Source organism: Vigna unguiculata, chromosome 5 (genome assembly GCF_037176805.1).
Source record: "Vigna unguiculata cultivar grain cowpea cultivar isolate G323 ecotype 2 chromosome 5, ASM3717680v1, whole genome shotgun sequence".
Classification (NCBI taxonomy): Eukaryota; Viridiplantae; Streptophyta; class Magnoliopsida; order Fabales; family Fabaceae; genus Vigna; species Vigna unguiculata.
The window spans coordinates 41,826,482-41,853,182 of NC_140796.1; the positions used below are offsets into that span (position 1 = coordinate 41,826,482).

At 31.5% G+C, this 26,701-nt stretch overlaps 2 pseudogenes; both read left to right on the forward strand.

The window, feature by feature from the left end:
* The first annotated feature begins 17,300 nt into the window (after window positions 1-17,300).
* Window positions 17,301-18,301, forward strand: LOC146886450 (uncharacterized; annotated as a pseudogene).
* Window positions 18,302-18,611: 310 nt separating this feature from the next.
* On the forward strand, window positions 18,612-20,313 carry LOC146886451 (uncharacterized; annotated as a pseudogene).
* The last annotated feature ends 6,388 nt before the right edge of the window (window positions 20,314-26,701 follow it).

The window sequence follows — 26,701 nt, forward strand, 5'->3', positions numbered from 1 at the left end:
ATGGTCCAGTCAAGTGCCATGACTCACCAACCACCAGTGTAGTTCCCATTGCATCTTATTTTTAAATGTTAGAGTTGGTCAAATTGAAAACCCTCCCCTAGTTCCACATCCTCGACTTCGCCTCGATCACATTCGATTGATAAATATGTAGATTTATAAATTTATATTTTAAATATTTATATGACATTATATATTAATACTTTTTATACAAATTTAGGATTGATTTAAGAATAAAAATTTTGTAACAAGGTAAAATAAATATATTTAAAATTTTAGAACAAAATATAAACAAAGCTTAATGTAAAATATGAATTTAAATAAACTTATTATTTTTAAAATATTTAATAAAAATATCATTATAAATTTATATTAAAGTTAAATTTTAGTCTCAAATTGGAGGGGATGAAATTCAAAAATTTTATAAAAAAAATTGAAACTGAAATAGAATCAAAATATTAAACATAAAAACCAAATTGAGATTCAAACAATGACTTGACACGTGCCACTATATTGACTTGACATGTAGCACAATAATAATGTGACATATGACATAAATAATTTTCAAAAAATAAAATAAAAAAATGAAGAGTCCACTTGTGGCACATATTTAACATTGTTAATATCATACTAATAGAAATGACCTAATTGTTATGCATTTTCAAAAATATAGACCTAATTGAGTCAAAAAAAAAATATGGAGACCTATTTGAAATTTTGGTATAAAAACATAAACCAAAGAAATATTTTAACCTAACTTTTATACTTGTTGCTTCGTCCTTGTTTGAAAGGTTGAGTTTGATTGCCAATTATGGATTTTGATCTTCGCTACTTTCTTTAGCTATAGTCATTAACAAAAAAAAAATGCATTTTAAGGATTGAGAGGATCGGTCGCTAAAAAATTAAAATTATCACAAACATGCATAGCAACTAAATTGGAAACTAAAAATATATGTTTTTGAAAATTCTAATTGCAAAACAATTAGACACCAATTTTAAAATTGGTCACTAAACTATCATCAAAATTTTGATCGTCAATCGATCAATAATAATTGAATCACCTTATGGACCAATTTAACAATTAAAATTTCAGTCACCAATGAAAACAAATTCTAATTTAATAAAAATGATTTTCGATCATTGATTCAATCACAATTAAAAATAAATACAATTTTTAATTTAATAAGTTTAAGTTTAATAAGTCCCTTTTCTCACATATGTGCAATGTGAACGTGAGCTGAGTCACTATAAGACACATCTTGGTTGACTTCTATTTTTATTTTGCTATTACTTGCTTGACTTATCAAGTTTTAATTAAGAAGAAACTTACAATTAACATCTCACTCTTTTATAATTTGAAGACCTCAAAGTGCTGTACGCGTAGTTTCACTCTGGATTAACGACCACCCATGTGCTGCTTGCTGCTTCTCTTAGAATAGATAATTTTGACTCTTCAATATGCTCTTTTGTCTCCTTTTAACAACATACAACTTGTTTTGTAGTCAATAAAATTATAACTATCCTCCAGTTTTTTCAGTCAAAATCTTCCTCTATATAATTAAATATCTTGTTTATTTTAAAATAAGAGACATGTTTAATTAAATATTTATGTTTTTTTAATTATTTCTTAATATTTTTAAGAATACATATTCATTTACATCGATAGTTTGACATTTATGTATCCATATATGAGAATGGAATTATAAGTTTGTCTTAGTGATAAAATTGGAAAGGAGTGTTTGAGAGATTATAGGTTTAACTTTTCTCATCAACACTAAGGAGTTATAAGTTGATTTGATAAGTTTAAAAAGGAGGACAGAGAATTGTAGGTTCAACTTTTTCCATTGACTACTCACAGCTAACATTGCCAATATTAAAATATTGTTTGCCAATATTAACATATTGTGATATCAAACTAAAATATGAGAACATAAAGAAAGAATGTTTCAATATTTTTCTTATTTTTCCCTTGACACTATTTATCATATTAAATACATTTTTGCACTTCAGACATTCTTTAGGATTAGAGTCCAATTCTGAAGGCGTCTACTCCGTTTCTTCACTGAATTTATGACTCATTGTTATCGATGGTTGTGTTTAACGTATATTGTTCTCTGAATGCTATAATTAATGATGAATCTAATTAATTATAGCATTCACAGTTAGCACGTTAAATGATTAAAAGTGTGTATTTTAAACAATTGATTAGCTCTGGTAATCCATATAAATAAATGGATAATGCAAAAGCGTTCATCATTAATACATGATTACAGTTTCTGAAATATATAAAAATGAAACAAAATTTGCTAGCAACATAGTGTTAGGTAAACTAATTAAATGGATCTTTTATGGTAGTTAAATTTTTTGAGGAGTTTTGAAGTTGATTATATTGGTTAATAGGTAATAATTGTGTCTTGATCGTAAAGTTAAAGGATCGGAGATGTAATGGAAAAATATTCTAACATTTGCTAAATTTGCATGAAATAAAATAAGGAAGTGAATAAGTTTATTCACACAAAAGGTTTATTTTGGTAACAAAGTGGTATTAAGATACAATTAGCTTTAAAGGGAAATTCTTGGTGATTGTATTTTTAGTGTATATCTTGATATAGGAGATGTCAGTAAGGAAGATATCTTGAATTCTAATAATCATTCACACTTAAATAAAGTAAAATGAGGTATGTGGTGAGAGTAACAAGAGATGCTAGTATTGTGATGTATTGGGGCCTAGGAGTAAATGGAATTAATCTTGTGTCTAATTGGGTGATAATCCCCTGGGGAAAGACTGTGCAGAATCTAGAAACTATCACAAGTTCATAGTTTTAGTGAATTCTATATCAAGTGCATGTATCCAAATAATTGAGTTTCGTTATGCGAATGAAGACGATGGTATGACATATGTTGTGTTTCTATGCTTTTGGCATGAGATAATTTTATATATATATATATATATATATATATATATATGATATAAATTTAAATGTTTCTTTGATAACTAGCTTACCCTATTTTGTGGTTGTGTTGTTGGTTTTGTTGGTTTTCTTTTGCAAGATCACCAAATGGTTTGAGCATAGGAGGAAGCGGTGTGTAGTTAGTTTCTTTTGAAAATCTCTATCAGGTTCTTAGTTTAGTCATCTATATTATATTTTATGGTTATTTCTTTTGGATAACTATATAAATATTTTATACTTTTTTAAATATTTGTTTTGCTTTCTTAGAATATTTAATAATTTATTCAATAATTTATACTATTAAATAAGATGTTACATCTGTAATAGTTTATATAATCACTAAAATAATTTTATAAATTTGAAAGTATTTAAGATATTCCAACTTCTTTACAAACAAATGTAAATTTGAAAGTAGTGCAAATAAAGATATACTGCAAATTACAAATAGAACAAGTAAAATATCACATTATCCTTTGATGGTACAAATAAGGAGTAAGCAGAGAAGTTGTAAGGCCTACTTATTTTCTGTCCCAATGTTTAAGGGTCTACCCTAATTTGTTAGGCCTAAGACTGACCCATAGGGTGCCCAAAATCCCTAAACCAACCCTAACCTTCTTATTCTGCCAACTTTCTAGAAAACAGCGCCCATCCTCTCTCTTATAGCTGCAGCAACGAGCTCTGCTAGGGTTTGGCCCCATTCTTTGTCAATCTAGCTCAACCCATCTCTGCTTCACGTAAGTTGGTTCTCAACTCATACTCTTTCTTTCCAACTTGGTTTTCGTGGTTCTAGCTAGGGTTCACCGTAGTAACCCGTCCTTGTTCTGATGTTAGTGATTCCAGCTCATAAAGTTGTTCTTGGAGCTGTGTGTCTTATGCTTGTGTCTACACCCTATCATAGTAGCTTTTGTTAAAGGAAGGGAAGCTAGGGTTCTACTGTTTTCAAGTTATTATGCTTCTTCTGTTTGTTTTATGCTTTGGGTGGTTGATGTATGTTGTTTATTGCGTGATAACATGTTGCTTGTACTACTGTGATAGGTTGAATCTGATTTTGCACGAGTGAGAGTATTGAGTTTTGCTAAACTCGCTCAAGCGAGCTGGGTGGTTGCCCAAAACGAAAGCTCTCGCTTAAGCGAGGAGCTCTCGCCTGAGCAAGAATAGCAGCAACTCACCCTTCTCTCTATTTCGAGGACTAGCCTAAGCGAAGGCCTCTCGCTTGAGCGAGCCCTCGACGTGCCCATTGTTCGCAATCTCGTCCAAGCGGGATCTGGTAGCTTGAGCGAGGGGTTCCTCTCGCCTGAGCGAGATTGACGGTGGTGATTTGATTAGTGTGTGTTTCTAATGATTGGTTGGTGGTTACTTTATAAAGTGGTGTATGATGCCTTGTATGCATCCTATATGACACAATGGGACTGGAATTGATGAGCTTCGTATAACTATGCGTATGAAACATGATTGGATGGTTGGTTATATGTTGGCATGAGATTGGTATGCAAGATAACACTATGGTTGATTGGTGAAGCATGGCCATGGTATGAGTTGGACGTAATTCCATGAATATTTTGATAAGATTCATGGTGGTGTCTTGTGTAATAGACGTAATTCCATGACCCTCTTGGTGAGAGCTCATGGTGGTGCCTCATGTAATGGACGTAATTCCATTACCCTCTTGGTGAGAGCTCATGGTGGTGCCTCATGTAATGGATGTAATTTCATGAACCTCTTAGTAAGGTTTCGTGGTGGTGCCTCAATATATAATTAAGTAAGGATTCAAGTAAGGATTGCATCCTAAAGCTCTAAAGAGTCAGTTAGTCTCACATAGAGCGTACTGACTCAAGTGGTGAGAGTAGCAGGAGGCCCTAGTCTTTGGCAGGATAATGACCTTAGATGTTTGAAGGTTAACCTTGTGCGTGGTAGGGTGAAACCTATGGCAATGGCTCTGCAGAGCAATAGAGGCCACCACAAGTGCAAGCATCTAGTGAATCTGACTGATTATATGTATCTAGATAATTGAGTCTTAGAGTCTTGCCTCGTTTGCTATCACATGTTTGGTTGATCTATGTGTTCTCGGCTTTTAAATTGTATGCTCAATTGTATGATAAAACATTTTCACTCTAGCTTACCCCTCTCTGTTTGCTTGTGTGTTTGGTGTGTGGTTTTCTTCTTTTGCGATGATCATCAATTTATTGATGTAAGCAGATGTGGGAACCCTTAATGGTCATCAGGGTGATGGAAACTCTGTTGTGTAGCTAATCTTGGGTTCGATTCCCTGTTCGAGTACTCTTTAAGGCATAGTGGCCTATGTACTATCTTTGCTCTATGAGCATGTATTTTGGATGATTGGCAAACGTTTATTCTTGTTCTTCTTTTATTAATGACATCGTGGTGTGCCTTAGTTTTCTCTTCTTCGAATATTTTGGACAATTGTAATAAGTGATAATTATACTTCGTGATATTGCTTTTTATATTATATTCTACATAATATTTCATTTAATTAAATTTATTTATTAAATGAGACGTTACATAAGCCTCTCTTTGTCAAGTTCTAACTAATAAATTTTTATAGTTTAATATCTTTCTAGGTGTTTAATACGCAGGTTATATAACAAAATTATTAAAAGGCCAGTAATAACTAATTAGAAATTGAAAAAGAAATCCAATATAGTTACGGAAAAGATAATTTAATATATATATATATATATATATATATATATATATATATATATATTAAATTATCATATCTTTATAAATAAATAGATCATGAAAAGTAAAATATAAATATAAATACCTACGTAATTCGAAAAATATTAATGAATAAGAAACATAAACATATAACTAAACATGTCTCTTATTTTAAAATAAATAAGATATTTTATTTTATATAGAGGAGGATTTTAACTGAACAACGTATAATTTCATTAACTACAAAACAAGTTGTTTTTTGTTAAATGGTGACAAAAGAAGCAGAAAGTTTTCTTTCTTGACCAATCAAATTATTTATTTTTGGAGAAGCAGCAAGTGACACTTAGTTGATCGATAGTCAAAATTCGCGTTCAGAACCAGAGATGTCAATGGGCTGGGACGGGACGAGTTTGGCTGTCCCATACCCATTCTCGTAGAAAAAATTTATGTCTCATCTCCATCTCCACCGGGTAACGGATATAATCTCATACCCATACCCGTACCCGTTTTCTTACTACTTTAATATTAATATTAATTCATTTTTATAAAATAATAAAAAATTATGGTGAAAGAAACATAATATTTTTAAATATTCAATATTAGGAGGATGATTGTTTCTTCGATGTCAAATACTTTGAAATAAATTATATTTGTTTACATTTTAGATTAGAATACCAAATAAAATTTCATGAGAACCAAAACATTTATTAAATTTGCAAACATTAATGAAACCTAGTTGATAAAATTTAAAAACATTTTAAAAAATATATAAAAGGAAAACAAATATTCAAATTAAAATATATTTTAAATGTTTGTTTATTTAAATTTTTTAAATTTTAATGAATCTCTTTTTTATAATAAAAGTTATAATACATCACTTGATTAAAATGACACAAAGAACAAATAATAAACATACTAATAAAATTTTAACATGAATCTTGTATCTTTTGAACTTCGTTGGATGGTGATAAAAAATATTCATGGAAATTACATTAAATCTTTATATTGTAGTAAATAAAAGTTATTTATACAATTATAGCGAAAAAATTATAGTATGATTGATAATGAGTTAGAAAATAAAAAATAAATTAGATAATATATATTGAAATAGTATTCTAAATGATGAAAATAAACAACAAATAAAAATATTAAAACACTAACAAATGTGAGTCTTATGAACAATCTGAGAGACTATTGAAAGAAATCACACAAAAGAAAATAAATGTATAATTAAGGGTATGAGATGAAAAATACCATAGAGATCTAAGAAGATTTTTCAAATCCCAACATATATACTAAATGGTTAAGAAATAAAAAAAAATGTTTTAGCGAAACAAAAAAGTTCTTCAGATGAAACAAAAATGAATAACAGTAAGTAAAGTTTTTTTTTTATATTACCTAGTAAATGAGATGTGAATGCTATTAAATACTTAAATTCAGAGTATTAAACATTCTTATGTGAAAGAAAAATATATAATAAATAAAAATATTAAAAAATAATAGAAATATTCAAATGTGAGAGATAAAAAAATTTTAACTGACATACATCATTTTAACATAATTACATAAAGGTTATGATAAGATGAAAAATATATTAGAGATGCAAATGAGTTTTATGACAAAAATAATTAGAAGAAATAAAAATGAAAAGTATATATATATATATATATATATATATATATATATATATATATATGTATGGTTACTTAATTAATTGTGAATATTTTAATAATTTAAACAGAGACAGAGATATGGTAGAGACGGGTATTATAGTGGAGATATGTACATCCACATACCTATCCCATACTCAATTGAAAAAGTTAGGGATTCCCCATACTCATACTCATACCCAGTTAATGCAGAAATTCCCCATCAAAACGAAGACGGATTCGGACAATACCCATGAGGACGAATTTTTTTACCATATTCAGGACTTTGTAGTCTTCCAATTATAAGCGTCTTCCAAGTCTTACAATTTCTTCTACTTCTTATTGTAATTTTCTTCCATTTTGTATTTATTCTGCATGCACTACTTCTGAGAACAAGAGTTATAAACTAAGTGATGCATTAAAAAAGAAACAAAATTCGATTTTTTAGTAGTCGCTTTTTCAGTATAACAGTAGAATCCCTCTCCTATATATCTTAGTATTGTCAATCAAATGAAATACAATTAATAAGTTTACTTTTATAAAAATTAATATGAAACTAGGAATGATATGTTGGTTTATGAAAATATAAAAGCAATTAATTTTAAATTTTTAATACTTCAAATAATTGAATGCGGAAACATACTTTATTATTTGGGAATAGTAGATGGAAAAAATGATATCTAGTCTTCTAACAATAGAGTATTTGAATATTCCTTCTAAATTTTTTCTCTTGATGGAGATAAAGAGAAATGAACAAGAATAATATGAAAACATACTTACAGATGGGGATCTTAACCCTTTATGTTACTTATGAGGGATCGGGTAAAGACTTCAGAAAATAAAAATTGAAATATAAAACTACGTTATGGAAAAAGCTGAAAACTGAATGAAAGGCTACGTAAGTGAATTGGAAAACAATGAAGGAAGCAATTAATATCTAGAATTCAGAAACATTCAAGTCTGATTTCTTTGTTTTGTGAGTAGGAATCAGACCAATCGGTCGAATTTTCAGCATTTAATTCTTAATTAATCAAGAAACTGGAAACAATAATGAAATGTCAAAAATAACAAAAAACAAAGCAGTTTCTTGAATGAACCTCTCTAGAGAATTTCTTTCTTCATTGAAGCCCTTTATACGTTGCATTCAATCAAAAGCAGAAAGTGAAATGATGTAGGTGAGTGCATTGAATAGAAGTAAAATTAGAATAGACAGAATCCGAAAAGCTATTTTATTGCAAAGTAAAAAACTGAAACATAGTTACTGGAAAATCAAATAACTAAACTACCGAAAAACTGTCTAAGTGGAACTCTAAGTAAACATAAATGGAACTGTCTTAATTAAAAATATTCTTAGATGCTTTGAACATGCATAAGGTCGTGGGGTTAATTTCACAAAAAATAAGATTGGACAGGTGTACATGCGGTACAGATGGCTTAATACAGTGCATAAAATATATGAATAAAAGCTCAATGCCCCTAATTTTGCAACTGAGACATACGGTAGAGATGAAATATACATAAGAATAAGAGAAATATTGAACCCGAAATGCTTTGTTATCCCAATGTATGTCCAAGAGTTTCCGCTTTAACATGGATAATAATATATGTGATTATCCTTACTTAGCTTTTGTCATCTTATCATCATCAAAAACAAGTTCTGTCATAACCAACATGTCACAATAAAAAAAATCTTAAAAAATGAAAAAAAATGTTATCAATGACCTTTGCCTATGCTAAAATTGACAGCAGTAAGGGCCTGTTCTCTTGGGTAGATTAAACTGTTCACAGGAATAACCGAGCGCGGATTGATGAATATAGTTGTGTTCGATTGCATTGATTTGGACGGATAAGCGACGGCGGATTTGAGGGATCCACAATTTTTTTCATCCACCATCCAAGGAGAAGATTAGTGAGTATTATGAGCACATTACCATATTGCCCTCGCTTTTCATTTCACACGCAGTACAATATTGCGTGAGAGGTGTTGCGGTCGGGCTGTGATTGGTGTTGCGGGGTGGTGGCGTGAGTGGTGTTGGAGGTGGAGTGGCGCACCAGTGTGTTGGGGTGGTGATAGATTGCACTGGCAGGTGAGGGGTGGTGAGCGAGGCACCGGTGTCATTGTTGCGTGAGGTTGGGATGGCACCGGTGTGGGCACCGGTGTTGTGAGTGGTGTTGCAGGGGGTGTGGCAGGTGTTTGTGGTGAGTGGATGGCACTAGCAGGTGAGGGTGGTGAGTGAGGCACCGGTGTCTTCCAATGGTGGTGAGGTGTTGTGTTGTTGCGTGAGGTTGGGATGACACCGGTGTAAGCACTGGTGTTGTGTTGAGAAGAGAGAGGGATGACACTGGTTACGTAACCGGTGCCTTGTTTTCAAAGGGGGCGACACCGATGTCGTTTTTTTTTTTACCTTTTTCTTGACTTCTTTTGACTTTTTTTTTTTAATTTTTTTAACTTTTTTTAACATTATTTAACTTTAGTTTAAAATTTAATTGTGTAATTTTTTGTACATTCATAAAAATTTAATTTTTTTTATTTTAAAATTTTATATAATTTTAATATTTTTTTAATTCGTATTAATTAATTATAATTATTTTTATAACATCAAATTACAAAATCATTCTCTTTTTTTACACAAGGATATTATGGTAACTTAATAGATATATCTATTTTAACGTATAATTTTATCTATCACATCAATCAAATCTTTCACTAACTTTCATAAAAATTATCTCCAAATCCACTCACTTTACCCTCTAAATCCACTCAAAAAAACACAAATATCTATCTACCTAAATCTACACAAATTCATCTTCACACTCTCCCCTATATCCATCTACACACAAAAAACACACCCTAAGGGTGTGTTCCTTTTTATAGATGGATATGGGGGAGAGTGTGAAGATGAATTTGTGTTGATTTAGGTGGATGGATATTTGTGTTTTTTTGAGTGGATTTAGAGGGTAAAGTGAGTAGATTTGGAGATAATTTTTATGAAAGTTAGTGAAAAATTTGATTGATGTGATAGATAAAATTATATGTTAAAATTGATATATTTATTAAATTACCATAATACCCTTGTGTAAAAAAAGATGAATTTTTGAATTAATGTTCTTCAATTAATTTTTACATGAAGGAATTGAGAGGGCATCCAACTAAGGACAAGAGTGAGGTGATGGATATACTGAGGTTGAGTTACGACAGCTTGCCTCTAAAGCTAAAGCCTTGTTTTTTATATTTTGGAATGTATCCTGAAGATTATGAGATCAATGCAAGAGAAATGATCCAACTATGGGTAGCGGAAGGGTTCGTGAAACCGCATGAAGACGCAGAGCCTGAAGTTGTAGCTGACTTTTACTTGGATGAAAAACGTCAGAATGTTGTCTCACCGGCGAACAAGGACGTCTGGCCGTCCACCTTCACCTCCAGACTCACAACTCCTCCGCCAGCCGCCAGCTACGGCGACTTCAAACAGCTCCTCCACGTCCACCTGCACAAAATGAAATGCATGAAAAAAAAACAAAAATATGCATGACACCGGTGTCGTAACCGGTGTCACCCCTTCTCAAAACAAGGCACCGGTTACGTAACCGGTGCCATCACTCTCTCACTCAGCACCCCACACTGGTGCCATCCACCCCCCACACTATGACAACACCTCACCACCACTGCCACCACTGCAACAGACCGTGCTGCTCACCACCCTCACCTGTGCCATCCACTCACCACCCAAACACCTGCTGCCCCTACAACACACTGACAACACCGGTGCCCACACTGGTGCCTCTCCCAAACTCCACAATATTGTACTGCATGTGCATGTGAGGAGATGAAAAGCGAAGTGCAATTGAAATGAAAAACGAGGACAAATATGGTAATTTGGTCGCAATCCTCTCTAATCTGCTTATTTTATAGTGGATGAAAAAATTGGCTATTCCTCGAATCCGCACTCGTATATCCATTTAAATCCATGCAATGGAACACTTCACATTGAATCAATCTACGCTCGCAAATTTATTTGAACAGTATAATCTGTCCAAACGAACAGGCCCTAAATATCCAGGTCAAGCCAAAACCTAAAATCTTCCTTACCAACTGAATATCTATATTGGGTAGAGACACCCAAACAACGACATCCTCAAGTCACATCAATCACTACTTGCATCTAGTCAAATTATAGAGAAACGCAGAAAATGCCTCCGAAATACATTCAAAAATATATTCTAAAAAGTATTGATGAATCAAAAAACATCTTCTCGAATATAATTTTTTTAAACATAATTCAAATATACATTCCAAAACTATTTTCAAATATAGAAATATATTATATTTTAGAATACGTTTTTTAAATATTTTATAAAGCATTTCTAGATTTAAAAATATCATATAGGACAATTCAAAATTTCATTGTAGACGACGTCGAGGTTTTTTTATCTTGTTATTATAATTTAACTGAGAATAATTTAAACTCTCCGCTTTCACCTTGAAATTAAAATATCGTGAGAAAATATTTCTTTAGTTTAATTATTATAGTAATTAAAATATTATTATTATAAATAAAAAATTATAATTATTAGTTACTAAATTAGTCAATAATTAATTAGAGACTAATTTAAAAATTAAATTATTTTGGTAATTAAAACCTATATAATTAATTTTTAGTGATCAATTTTCATTAGTAATCAAGATCATGGTAGTTAATTTTAAAGACCAATTTAGTAACCAACTATAATTATTTTTTTTATAATAGTAATTATTTTAATAATTAATAATTTTTTATTTTTATTAATTGGTATCAATATTGATCATTGTAATAACTAACCATTTTTTATTATAAAATTGATTGTTTAAAAATAGTTTTTTATTGTGAAATGTTCTTTCCAACCATCTTTCTTTTTTAACAATAAACAATGAGTCAAACAAATCATACTTTAACTCAGTGTCGTAACCATTTTTTTTTCTTTTTCTTTTGGTTTCTATATCTCTTTTTTTCCTTGGTTTCATACTTACCCAGAACCAAAATAAGACTAAATTCCAACCGCTTATATTTTAGGATGGTATAAAGAAAATTCTCAATTAAAAAATAATTTTAAAAATAAAAAATAATTAATTATTATATTAATAAATTTAAATATCAATTTATAAAATTAAAAAGTATTGATTATTAAAATAATCATTATTATAAATAAAAAATTATAATTAATTTCTAATTAATTATAAACCAATTTAAAAATAAAATTTTTTGATAATTAAAACTTAGATAATTAATTTTTGTGATTAATTTTTTTAATAACTAAATAATTAATTTTAATGACTAATTTAATGATTAATTATAATTTTTTATTTATGGAGACTAATTTAGTAAATTTTACCTCAATATTTAAGAAATAAAAAATATTTATTTTTAAACAAAGGTCTGTAAAATAACCACTTGACTTGCAGCAAAAGGACTAATTCTGAATGCTCTGAGTGAGAAACCTGATATTACATTCATGTCTTTTTGGCTGGAATAGGTTAGAAAAACATTTTTTACATTTTCTTTTTTCATTTTCTAAATAAGTTCTTATTCTATTTTTAGTTTTCTATTACTTGTTTGACGCATCAACTTTAATTAAGACGAAAATTACAATTCTCGTGTCAGAATTCATATAATTTGAAGATCTCAAAGTCTTGAACGCGTATTTTCACTATGTACTAATGGTCAACTAAGTGTCATTTGCTGTTTCTCAGAATAAATAATTTTATTGGTAAGGGATTCTCTTTTGTCTCCTTTTATCGACAGACAATTTGTTTTCGTAGTTAATAGAAGTATAGCTTTTCAAAGGTTTTTCCGTCTATTTTGGTAACTAAAAATATATTCAGATCAATTTAAAGATTAATTTTTTAATTAAAAATTAATTTAGATATTAATTTATAATATAAATTATTTTAGGTTAACAAACTAAAATTTAATTATAATTTTTTGAAACTATTTTAATTATTATTAATTTTTAATTTATAAATTTACATCTAAATTAATCATTGTAATGGCTAAATACTTTTTTATCACAATTGATTATTATTTTAAGGATTATTGTAACACCCTATTTAATTTATAATCATAATTAAAATAAATGTCACACATAATAATATAGAAGTGCAGTCCTAGAGATTAAGCATTATTCCATACAGTTGTTCAAAAGAAAACAGGAGAGAAACTGGACACACCATGATGCTAATAACAAAGCATAACAAAGTACGACATTATTCTAAAATAAAGCCCAATGGTCAGACGATACATGGGCCATAGCCCTAATAGAAAAGCCCAAAAGTAGAAGCCAGTCCAGAGGCTAAGCAGCGGAACCATCACCTTCCTGTTGACCCCGGGTGTTCCTCGCTTCTGCTCACATCAATAAATTGATGATCATTGCAAAAGAGAAAGCCACACAAACAACACATACAACAAACAACAGAAGGGTAAGCTAGAGCCGAAAAATAGTTTATCATTCAGTTACATACAATTTCATAGTCCAACATACATAAGTCAACCCATCATGTTATGACTCGCAAACAATACACTAAGACTCAAACACGACTCATCCGGATACATATAATTTAGTCGGATTCAGTGGATGCTTGCACTTGTGGTGGAATTCCTTGCTCACTATTAAATATCATATTAAATATAAAATATATTTAATATGATATTTAGTCACCAAATAATTTTGGTCACTAAACATGATTTAATATGTAATGTTTTAGCCATTGATGTAGCGACCGAAATAAATTTTATTTTATAAAATATATTTAATATGATATTTAGTCACCGAATAATGTTGGTCGCTAAACATTCTTTAATATGTAATGTTTTAGCCACCAATTTAGCGACCAAAATAAATTTTATTTTATAAAATATATTTAATATGATATTTAGCCACCAAATATTTTTGGTCGTTAAATATTATTTAATATGTAATGTTTTAGCCACCGATTTAGCAATCGATAAAAAATTATTTTATAAAATATATTTAATATGGTATTTAGTCACGAAATATTTTTGGTGGCTAAAACATACACATATTCTTTTCATATAATTATTTAATTAGATTAAACTAACATGATAACATTTTTAAATGAATATTTAATATAAATTATAAAATAATTAAATAATTTACTTTTACAATTTGTTGCTACTAATAAGTTTTTTTCCTCCCACCAACACCACCATAACCACCACTATCACCACCACATCCACCACCACTATCACTATCACCATCACCATCGCCAACACCATCACCACGACCACAACCTCCACCACTACTATAACCAACATCACCAACACCACCATCAGTACCATATCCACCACCACTACCACCTCCACCACCACCATAACCAACATCACCACCACCATCACCACCATCACCACCACTACCACCACCACCACCACCATCGTCACCACCACCTCCATCACCAACATCACCAACACCACCACCACTATCACCACCACCACCATTGCCGCCACCACCTCCATCACCAACATCACCAACACCACCACCATCACCGATTAGGAGAAGTTGACAATTAGGTGAAAAAATTATTTTAAATCTAAATCTTATAAAAATTATATTGGGACTTAGTTTATTTGTGTTAACAAATTTGAGATGAATTTAATATATTTGATCACTACACCATTTTTAACTTTAAGCAACAACACTAAAATTTTCCACGAATATAAAAATGTTGCCTAAACATAATATAGGCAAAAAATATATTTAACCCTAATTTTTATTCGTGTTAATTTTAAAATTTTAGAAACACAAAATTAATTTTAGAAAAATTAATTAAAATAGTTTAACAAATTTTAAAAAATAAACTATAAATAATTTAGAAAAAATAATTTTCAGCTTTTGCATTAATGTCTTAATGAAAAATTTTAAGGGAAAATTCTCCCCTTGTGGGTTAAACGATAAAACAATAGTGTTTAACAAATTTTAAGAAAATAAACTATAAATAATTTAGAAAAATTAATTTTCAACTTTTGTCTTAATTTCTTAATGAAAAAATTTAAGGGAAAATTCTTCCCTTAAAATATGTGAGCTAAACCATAAAACAATCGTGTTTAACAAATTTAAAAAAAATAAACTATAAATAATTTAGAAAAAATAATTTTCAGCTTTGTCTTAATGGCTTAATAAAAAAAAAATTTAAGGAAAAATTCTTCCCTTGAATTGGTTCTGTGTTGTGAAACCAAAACCATTTCCCTCCTCGTTGTCTTAGTGAAACCAAAACCCTTTTCCTTCTCATTGCCTCTCCATCTTCTTCGTGCTCTCTATCATTGTTTTCATTCCACCTCTATCATTCGTGTTATTGGTCTTTGTGTTTTGCATTCTCACTAGTTCATTAGCAGTAATTTCCTTCACACTAGTTCGGTTCACGTACTTGGTGGTTCGTGTTTGTGTGCTCACTTGTTCGCATTCGTGTTTTGTCTGGTTTGCATTGTCACTACTTCACATTTGACAGTCCAGATTCCACCGTTTGGATTGGTTTGAAAACGTCGTTCAATGTTCGCTTAGGTTTGGTAGGTATAGATCTTCTCACCTATTACCTTCTTTTCTAGGTTTGGTAGATACCCATTTCTTTTGTTAAGTATTCTGCAGCATTTTTAGTTCTTTGTACTCAACATTGAGGGATAATGACTTATGATGTATCATTAAGGCAAAATTTCACAATGAAAGCTGCTTTGATGTGGACAATCAATGATTTTCCAGCTTATGGTATGTTATCAGGTTGGATGACTTCGGGTAGACTCACTTGCCTTATATGTATGGAAAGGACAAAGGCATTCTCTCTTAATCATAGCCATAAGATCTCCTATTTTGATTGTCATCGCAATTTCTTTCACTTGATCATCCATTTAGAAACGATAAAAAGACATTCAAGAAGAAGTTTGTTGAGAATTCCCCCCTCCTATGTGTTTGTCTGATCTTGATATTTGGAATAGGGTTGCACAATTACCACTATGCACTGAATTACAAGAAGAGAATATTCCTGAATATGGTATAAAACATAATTGGAAGAAACAAAGTATATTCTATAGGTTGCCATATTGGAAAACTCAACTTTTACGCCATAATATTGATATTATGCACACAGAAAGAAACGTGTTCATGAATATGTTTGACACTGTCATGGATATCAAAGGAAAAACTAGGGATACAAACAAGGCTCGATTGGATGTAGTAGAAATATACAATCGAAAAGAGCTAGAATTAAAAGACATTGGTCGTGGAAAACTTATCAAACCAAAGGCAGCATATGCATTCACCAAATCTCAAAGAATATCTATTTTAAATGGGTTAAAGAACTTACTCTTCCCGATGGATATGCTTCCAATTTAGGTAGATGTGTTGACCTTAGTCAAGGAAAGTTACATGGGATGAAAAGTCACGACTGTCATGTTTTCATGCAATGATTGCTTCCAATTGCATTTGACTCATTACCAAAACCAATTTGGAAAGTTGTTATTGAGCTAAGTCTTTTGTTTACAAAATTAACTTCCACAACACTAAATGTTGAACACCTGAAAATTATGAAAGAAAATATACCTGTGTTATTGTGTAAAATGGAACAAATATTTCCACCAAGCTTCTTTGATTCCATGGAACATCTTCCAATTCATCTTCCTTATGAGGCAAAAGTTGGTGATCCAGTCCAATATTGTTGGATGTATCCATTTGAGAGGTATAAAATTACTAATCACTTTTTACAACATTTGTTGTTTATTCCTTCATTTTTTAAGCAATCCAGTTTATATTCTTTATTTGGTCCTTACACTCTCTAAAAAAAAGTAAAAAACAAAGCTAGGGTAGAGGGCTCTATTTGTGAAGCTTACTTAGTAGAGGAAACATCTACATTTGCCTTATTTTATTATCCTCGTCATTTTCAAACAAGAAGGACTACAATCCCTTGTAACCTTGAAGTAGGTGAAAGTTCTTCATGTACTCCTCCAATTTCAATTTTCAATTATCAAGAAGAGCAATTGAAAAATGCATGACATATTATCTGAACCAAAGAGACTTTGATGCTGCCCAATTGTATGTTCTTCAAAATTGTGAAGAGGTTCAACCATACATTGAGTAAGATGATGTTCACTCCTTTCACACCCATGTTAATTATGTTAATTTGTGCGGTTTGAGTAATTTGATTTCTTCTTTACAATATTTATGTTGAATATTTACGAGAGATTAATCTTACAACTTCTGAAGCTGAAATTGGTCAGGACATTTCATCCTATTTTGCTACATGGTTCAAACAATATGTAAGTGTTTACGTACATTTCATCATATACTTGCTAGTTATACAAATTTTCTATTTAGATTGACATGTATAATGTATAATCTTTTATATATTTAGGTTCTCAATCCAGAAAATAATATTCAAGAACCATTATTGGTTAATTTGGCATGGGGTCCTAAGAAAAAAGTTAAATCATGGCCTATCTATGTTATCACTAGATACAAATTTCACACTGTTCTTTGGAGTGAAGGAATGAATTCCTCTAACTATGGTGTTTATGTACGGGGAAGCGATGGTCAATTAGAGTCAGATTTTTATGGGATATTGTCTAATATTATTCAACTGGAGTATAATGGCTTGCCAATCATGAATTTAATTCTTTTTCAATGTGAATGGTTTGATAATACTCCTAATATAGGAACCAAAGTAGATAATAAGTATGGAATTCTTCAAGTAAAGCAATCATGAAGATATAACAAAGCATATGATCCATTCATATTTGCACAACAAGCAGAGCAAGTTTATTACACCAAATATCCATAGGGACACCAAGGTTGGTTGGGAGTAATTAAGACAAAAACTCGTGGTAGAATTGTTGATAATATAGTAAGTCAAGTTAAGCATGAGACTCCATACCAAGATGATGAGCTTATTCAACTTCAAGTCGTGCTACATGTTGATTCAGACTTCATTAAAGATTCTCTTGCTCATGTTAGTGGTAGGGGAGAAGAAATCGATATACACTTACTAAATGATACAAACATAGAAGAAGAAAGTGAGGAAGAATATATTTCAAGTGAGGGTGACATCAATAGTGATGAAACAAATACTTCTTCGGTCATTCATGCATTAAAAGTGATTTTGTATCCTGTGTTAATTTTGTTTTACATTAATATGATTGTGATTTCTAATAATTGTAGTGAATGAGGGGCAAGATAACTCATGTAGGAAACATGATCAGGTTTGAGCCTTTTATCATAATTAGCTAATATGTTTATTGAAAATTGATGATCCCAACATGTTTACTCTATCAGATGTTATATGTGCAATAAGTTTCACTTGTAGATGACACTAAGAGGGAGAGGTGGTCGTATACCAACTAATCGTGGTGGTCGTATACCAACTAATCGTGGTGGTCAAGGTGTTCATGTTGGTGAGAGAGCTTCACCCAACACCAACTCTCCCATTTCTTTTACTCATCCAACAACTATGGAATCTACGCGTCCTACCTATGAAGGACCCCCACTTCCTATGGTGTAGGAGCATCATGTTGATCATTTTGTAGGAGAATCATCTCCTGTCGCCTTTTCTACAGAGCCAACTATGAATCAACCTTCACCGATACAGGGGTCAATTGCAGCTGAGTATGAATCTGACAATGTTGTTGATCAAAGGTCGTGGCTTCATGTTGAAAAAGGAGAGTAAGTAAAATTTAATTTATTTGTTATTATTCGATGTCATTGTTTGCATCTATCATTTTGACAATATGTTTGAACATAGATTTACACCAGCAAATGGTCCTCTTATTGTAATCTCACATATCATCAAGCAACAATTTGATGAACCCAGTCCCAATTGGAAGAAAATTCGAATTGAACTTCGAGACATATGGTTTGGAGAGTTTAAGATAATTTCAGTTATGTTTATGTTTAAAATGTAATTTTATTATTCTACTATGTTTGTTTTCTAACTTATTTTTCATGCAAAAAGAGTATAGGTGGGATCCTGAACAAGAGTGAGTCATAAGATCAATATTTGATACAAAAGGCTCACGTATTCTGAAAAATGCAATGAACAAAGTTAGGACTGGTCAAGATAAAGGGACCTAGATTCCAACAACTGTTCGAGCAGCCTTAGACCTACATTGGAGTTCTGCAGAATTCCAAACCAAAAATGTCGTTGCTAATGCAAATCGGGCTGTTGAGAAAGGAGCATCTGCATATTGTGGTGGTTCTATATCTACAGCAGCTCACTTTGAGAAAATGGTAATCTTATTATCTATTAATATTTTATATTTAATTTAAATACAATATATTAGACTTACGTATTCAATTTATGTTGTGCTTAAATATATGTAGACTAAGGCGTTAGAACGACCACCAACTGCATGGGAGGTTGTAGAAAGAACAAAAAAATTAAAGACTGGAGAGTGGGTCAGTGATAAAACTCGTGACCTTGCGGTATGTTTAAACTTTAACTTATAGTTTAATGTTTGTTACAAGTTTTCTTCACAATAATAACATTTTTTACTTCATTTTTAGGACAAATATAAGTAACGACGAGATGAAGCCTAACAAAATCAAATGCTTGAAGGATCATCTTCAAAAACTCTCATGTTGTCTCTATTGATGACAATGAAATATACTTTACTGTAGCTCGAGGTGGAAATAAAAAGGGTAATGTGTATGGACTTGGTGCATTGAATAAAAGGTTTACTATTTCTACAAGTGCTTACTCTAGTACTAGTCAAACTCCAGTAGTTCATCAAATAGAAGAAATGTGTGAAACTATTCAAAAATTAAATGTTGAACTTATGGCAAAGGATGCCAAGGAGAGGACACTTGAAGAAAAGATGAAGCACTTGATAAAAAATCACGAGCAACAGAGTGAACACATGTGCCAACAAGATGAGCAGATGCGTCAACAAAATGAGCAAATGAAACTCATTTTGCAGCACATCCAATTGAAGAGTCCTATGCTAACTACTCCTTCTGATCCTCCTAATAGTGATGATATAGTGGACCAGTCTTATGATGATGGATCATAGGATCATTAGTTATAATTTTAATTGTATGATGACTTCAAATTTACTTACAACTATGTCCATTTTTCTTTTTGGAAATGGTTCTTGTGACTAGAATATGTTGGATCATGTAATAGATATACTTTTAATTTTTATTAGTCTTTAATACATTATATATTTGACTTGATTGTTGTTTAGTATAATTAAATGTTTAAATATTTTGTATAAGCAGGTAAAATTATGTATTCAAATGTAGCCATAAAAGATATTATTGATGATTTTTTTTGTCATTGATTTAGCCACCGATTTAGCCATTGAAATATATTTGTAGCTATACATTTCTAGTTTTTGCCACCAATTTAGCGACTAAAAAGAAATTTAATTAGAAAAAACACCGTTCATTATTAATGACCAAAAAAAACATGGTCGCTATTTTATCACATTTGTGACCGAATTAGCGACCAAACTAGTTTAAAATCATAGATTATTTTTTTGTCGTTAGCGACAAAAGAAAAGGGTCACTAAATTTTTAATACTAGCCACCAAATTAGCTACGAATTTTTTGGTGACTAAATTGGTTTCCAAAAGTTAAACGTGACCAATCTTTTTAACTATCAATTAGCGACTATAATTTCGGTAGCTATTTAGCGACCAAATTTCGATTCGGTCGCTAAGTGGTTTGCGACTAGGATTTTCGCCACTACTTCTGTTTAGTCTCTATTTCGGTCGCTAAACAATTTGCGACCGATTTTTTGTCATTTACCGACCAAAATGGTGGATCACTAAAACACTTTTTTTTTTTGTAGTGATATCCTGTTCTCTGAAGCATAGTCTATTTTCTAACCAAGTCAAATTCAATATAACATTCACACTTAACATGTTTAACATCTAAGAGTGTGTATTTTAAACAATTGATTAGGTCTAATATAGCATACACACAAAATAAATATTAGAAAAAAATTTCATTACAGTTTGTGAGATAAAGAGGAAACAAAATTTGTTGGGAAGATAGAAATAATGAAAAGAAACAAGTATATTGGTTCGTTTATGTGGCATTATGTGTTTGGTTGATCGTACTTTACGTTTTTTACCAGAACAAAATGCTATGTAAGTGAATTGGAAAACAATGAAGGAAACAATCTCTAGAATTCAGAAACATTCACCTTGTGTTTGGATGGAGCATTTCAACAATGTTCAGAAATTGAAATGATTTGTATTTGAATTGCTTGTAATTAAATCCCTTTCATTTTCTAAATAACTTGTTTGGATAAAAAAATTAAAATACCTTACATTTCATTTTTTTGTTTGGAAAAAAACAATTGAATTTCTTGTGAGATAAAATTTAATTTTTACGATATTTATTTTAGACTTAATTATGTTTTGAGTTCATGATAAATTTAAAAACGGGCTCGACGACCCATTTTAAAAATGGGCACGTCTAGGTCGTCGAAAATTGGACTCGTCTTGGTCATTGGGCCCATCTAGGTCGTTGGGCCAGTCGGGCTGGTCGAGCCTGCCTAGGTCGTTGGGCTGGTTGGACCCGTCTAGGTTATCGGGTCTGTTTGTTTCATCGGGCACACCCGACAAGTCTGTGTCGATACGTCGACCCGACCTTGCAAGGTCGTTGGGCTTGTCTAAGTCGTCGGGCCGGTTGGGCATGACTAGGTCATCTGGTCGGTCAGGCTTGTCGGATCAACCGGTCGATTAGGTCGTTGGACCTACCCGACACCTTTGGGTCATTAGTCCCGCCCGACACCTCTAGGTCGTTTGGCCCACCAAACTCGTGTGGGTCATCAGACTCGCTGACTCGTCTTGGTTGTTAGGTTAGTTCAGCATGTCTCTATCTTCGAGCCCATCCGACTCGTCTAGGTCGTCGGTTCCATTTAGGTCATCAGGTTCGCCGACCCGTTTATGTCGTTGGGCCAGCCTGGTTCGTCTGGGTCGTTGGGTTAGCTCGACACATCTTGGTCGTCGGGCTTGCTCGGACGGTGTGGGTTGTCGGGCTTGACCGACCTATTTGAGTTGTCAAGCCTGCTTGACCCGTATATGTCATTAGGTCACCTGGTCTGTCTGGGTCATCAGGGCTGCCCGACCCGTCTAGGTTGTTGGGTCTGCTCGACCTGTTTGTGTCGTCAGGTCGGTCTGATCCGTCTGGATCGTATGACCATCCCAACATGTCATGGTTGTCCGGTTTGTTGGGTTCGTTTGGGATTGAGTCCAAAGTGTGAGGTTGAATGAGAAGAATTTCAAATTCCACCTTTTTTTAGGGTATTTGAATTTCTTCTAATTTAGCTAATTTAAATACTTCAAAAAAATGCATGCATTTTAAATGTTTTTTAATTTCTCTATCCAAACAAAGCATTTCATTACAAAGAATTTCAAATTCTCCAAATAAATGAATCACCTTTTTGAATTGCCTCATCCAAACACACCGTTAAGATCTAATTCATCTTTATTAAAGTATAAGGCAAATTTTTGAAGAATTTAGAAAATCCTAAGAAAAGAATATTCAAGATCTGGTTCACCTTCACTTTTAAATAAACTACGGAAAAATTGTCTAAGTGGAACTCTAAGTACACACAAAATGGAACTGTCTGAATTGTTCTGAAGCAAAGCCTTATATAGCAAGAATTCTGAAGATGAAATCTAAAACTACTCTACTAACACAATTTTAGAAAAACTAATATTTTTGCACATTAATGCAAAGCTAAATTAAAATAAGGAAAATTAAAACAAAATAAAACCTATACTCTCTTATTTCATTATAGATTTTGTTATCATTAAAACCTACTCATTCTTAAAGAGTCGTCTAATGGAGTCTTTCATCGTATAATACTAACATAATATTGTCCTTAAGATAATAGACTTTAAACAATCAGCCTAAGGGTAAAGAAATTTGGAACAATGTCCAGAAGCTCAATGTCCTCGACGACACCCTCATACCTCCACCAAGTTCACCGGTGGCTTCCGCGTCTGCGCCTACCTTGACACGGTGAAATCCAACTATGAACTCATTAAGCATATCTTCCTCCAAGCCCTTACCCAACAAAAAGACGTCTTTCTCCCACTAATCCCAATCTGCCTCCATGATTCCTTTGCGATGACCAAAGAGTAGTTGAGTACCTCCATGACTCCTTTGCAATGACATAGTTGAGTAAAAACAAGAAAGCAGAAAATCATTTTTTTTATGTCAATTATAATACAACCGACATAGAATACAAACTTTCTGGAATAGAAAGTTTAAACTTTTTATGTCGACTATGTTTATATCAGTTTCAGAACTGGTATAAAAAGTCTTTTTTAACCAAGAAAGAAAATCTTTTATACACCAATGAATTGTGAGATTGACTATTATAAGAAGAATAAGTTAAAAGGCGTGACAGTAAGTAAAAAAGAAATTAAGGTTATTATGTTGCATTGGTGATACAGGTTTATGTTTTCAACTAAAATTTATGTTAAACTCAAATTATTCTATTAATTAAAAATATTCTGAGATGCTTTCAACTTGCAAAAGGTCTGGGGTTAATTTCCAAAAAAAAAAAATTATTGGAGGACATGTGTATAGGCGAGTGAATATTTTTTGAGATATTTAATTGTAGTTTAATGAATATTGTTTTTGAATACTTAGGAATGAATGTTGGGAAAAACCCAAGGAAAGTTTTTAGCAACCGGTTCTAAATAAGATTAAGAAGAAATTGTCATGATGGAAAGGTATGGTAGCTATGTGGAACATATGTGATAAGTAGGTAGCTATATGGAACATACGAGAAAGGGTGTTAGTACAACATACATGAGGCTGTGGGATATAGATGAAGTAAAAACTGTTGAAGGCTACATTTTTCGTATTCTGATTGGTACATATATGCCTAATACAGTGCATAAAATGTATGAATAAAAACGCAATGCCACTGATTTTGCAACTGAGACATACGGTAGAGATAAAAGTAGTTAAAAGAGCAATGTGAAGCGTAGGTATCAAAACAGGGATGCAAAGTTAGAAAGAAGGAGCTGAAGTGGATTTAAGTTCTGGCTTCCGAATTGAAGTAGAAACTGGACAAATGTTTTAACAGAGCCACATAAACGAAATCCAGTGAGCTGTAAGCGACTACTCCCTTTCTTCACTGCATTTATGTTCTGTTAAGGGTAATCTACTTTTTAACCAATCAAACTCATTATAACATTCACACTTAACAAGTTTAACATCTAAGAGTGTGTATTTTAAACAATTGATTAGGTCAAATATAGAATACGCAAAAAACAAATACTCAAACAAAATTTCATCACTAATTACATGATTACAGTTTCTGAGATGAAGACGTAATAAATTTGTAGGGAAGATAGAAATAATAGAAAGAAAGAAGTAGACTGATTGCGTTTATGGTAGCGTGGTGGCATTTAAGTTGTCTGTGGACCTTTTCCTTTGTCTCCTTTCTGATCGGATTTAGTTAGCATATGATTGGGTTTGGGTGTTGTGGTTTGAAATGTTTGTGGATGAGGTGATCTTCCTCCGCTGAGTTTTGTTTTAGGTTGAAGAACACTAATCCCTCTCCTTTGGGTGATGGTTATAGAAATTTCCATGGTGGAGTTTGATGGTTGCATGGAGGAAGGTGGGAGAAGAGGCATTAGAATGAATATGAGAGTGAATTGAAGAGGATTGATTTTCTCTTGTCTCAAAGAAATAGTTAATGCAGAAGAGAAGGTTATGATATTGGTTTGATGGAAGTGGGAATTTATAGGAAAAAGGTAAAGAGTGATGGAACAAAAGTAAAAGATGCGTATGATTGTTTGACGTTGTCAAAATACGGAACCAGTCTCTCAATATTTCTAATTCTGGGGATTGATGGTCCAGTCAAGTGCCATGACTCACCAACCATCAGTGTACTTCCCATTAAATCTAATTTTTAAATGTTAGAGTTGGTCAAATTCAAAACCCTGCCCTAGTTCCACATCCTCGACTTCGCCTCGACCACATACAAAATGCATATCTATAATTATATAGGAAGAGTTTTCATGTTCACAATTTTTATTTCTGTTTTATCTTTTATGATATAATGTTTAACGGATTATTTTAAAAATACAATTGTTAACTGATTGTTTTAAAAGTAATTACTATTTTGAAATATTATGTGTAAAACTATCACAAGTTTCCCTTTTCTTTTTTATCTTTTTTATTTCTTTATATTTGTAAACTGTGGCAAAACTTAGACACAAATTTTCTATTTATAAATTATTTTTTCTAATTAATTTGTTTTTATTTCCTCTCATCATTTTCTTTACTTTAACACACATGATAGTAAAATTAAAAAAAAAAATATAACAATAATATATATGAAAGTGAAACATAAAATTTATCATCAATAGTAATATATTGAAAAAAACAAAAATTATCTTTAGATAGAGTGATGCTCTAAGCTCTTCCAATAACTTAACAAAATCTTTAATAATTTAATAAGAACTAAAGCTTGTTGCAATATCTCTTTCAATATAGATTATCATACTACTTGCTTTAACATTTAGCCTCCATTTCATTTCTATTCCCGTTCTTGATTATTTTCATTGTAAAAAAAGATCTTTCAGTTGTCACTATAAAAATTGGAAGAGTCATGATATGAACCCCACTTTATATAAGTCTTTTGTACCTCATCAATTTAATTTGGTGGGTATTGCCAAATTTTAGGATGTTTCACCGGATCACATTCTAAAGAATTTTCAAATTTATTATATGTAACTCTAGAAACTTTAGAGAGTTGTTTTTCATTTTCTTAATTCTTGGATTCTCATGAAGTTTCTCAAGTTTAGTTGACGTAGATACATTTTTTCATCTTCATTACAAGTCTTCCTTTTGAAAAATGAATCAATTTGTTTACTCTTTATCATAATTTTTCTAATATAAATTTGTCACCTCTCACCTATTTAGGAAAACATAAAATTATGAATACCCCAAATTAAATCTCAAAGCCAAAACTCAATATTTTAAGAAAATGAAAAATTCTAAATAATTAGTTTCCCTTACCTTAAGGTAGATTCTCAATACTATTCTTTCCTTATACAACTTCAAAGCCTAAAATAGCTCTATCTACACAAAGAAGAGTTCGATCAATAAGTAGATCATGATTTTATTAATGTAGAAAAGTCACATACAAGAGGAAAACAATTGCTTCGAAAAAAAGGGGTAGAAATTCAACTTACTCAAGAGAAGAAATTGTTCGGTCTTAAATGTTCCTTATCTCCTCAATTTCGCCTTGGTGCAATTTAATTTTGAAAATGATGAGAGATTGATGTTGAAAATTGAAATAGAAAGAAGATGTGAGAAAGAGAGGTACAAAAGAGAGAGAAACCAAATGAAGAAAAATAAGAAATAACAAAAGAGGGCAAAAAACATGATTTCAAATTTTAAAAAGGTTTTTTTAAA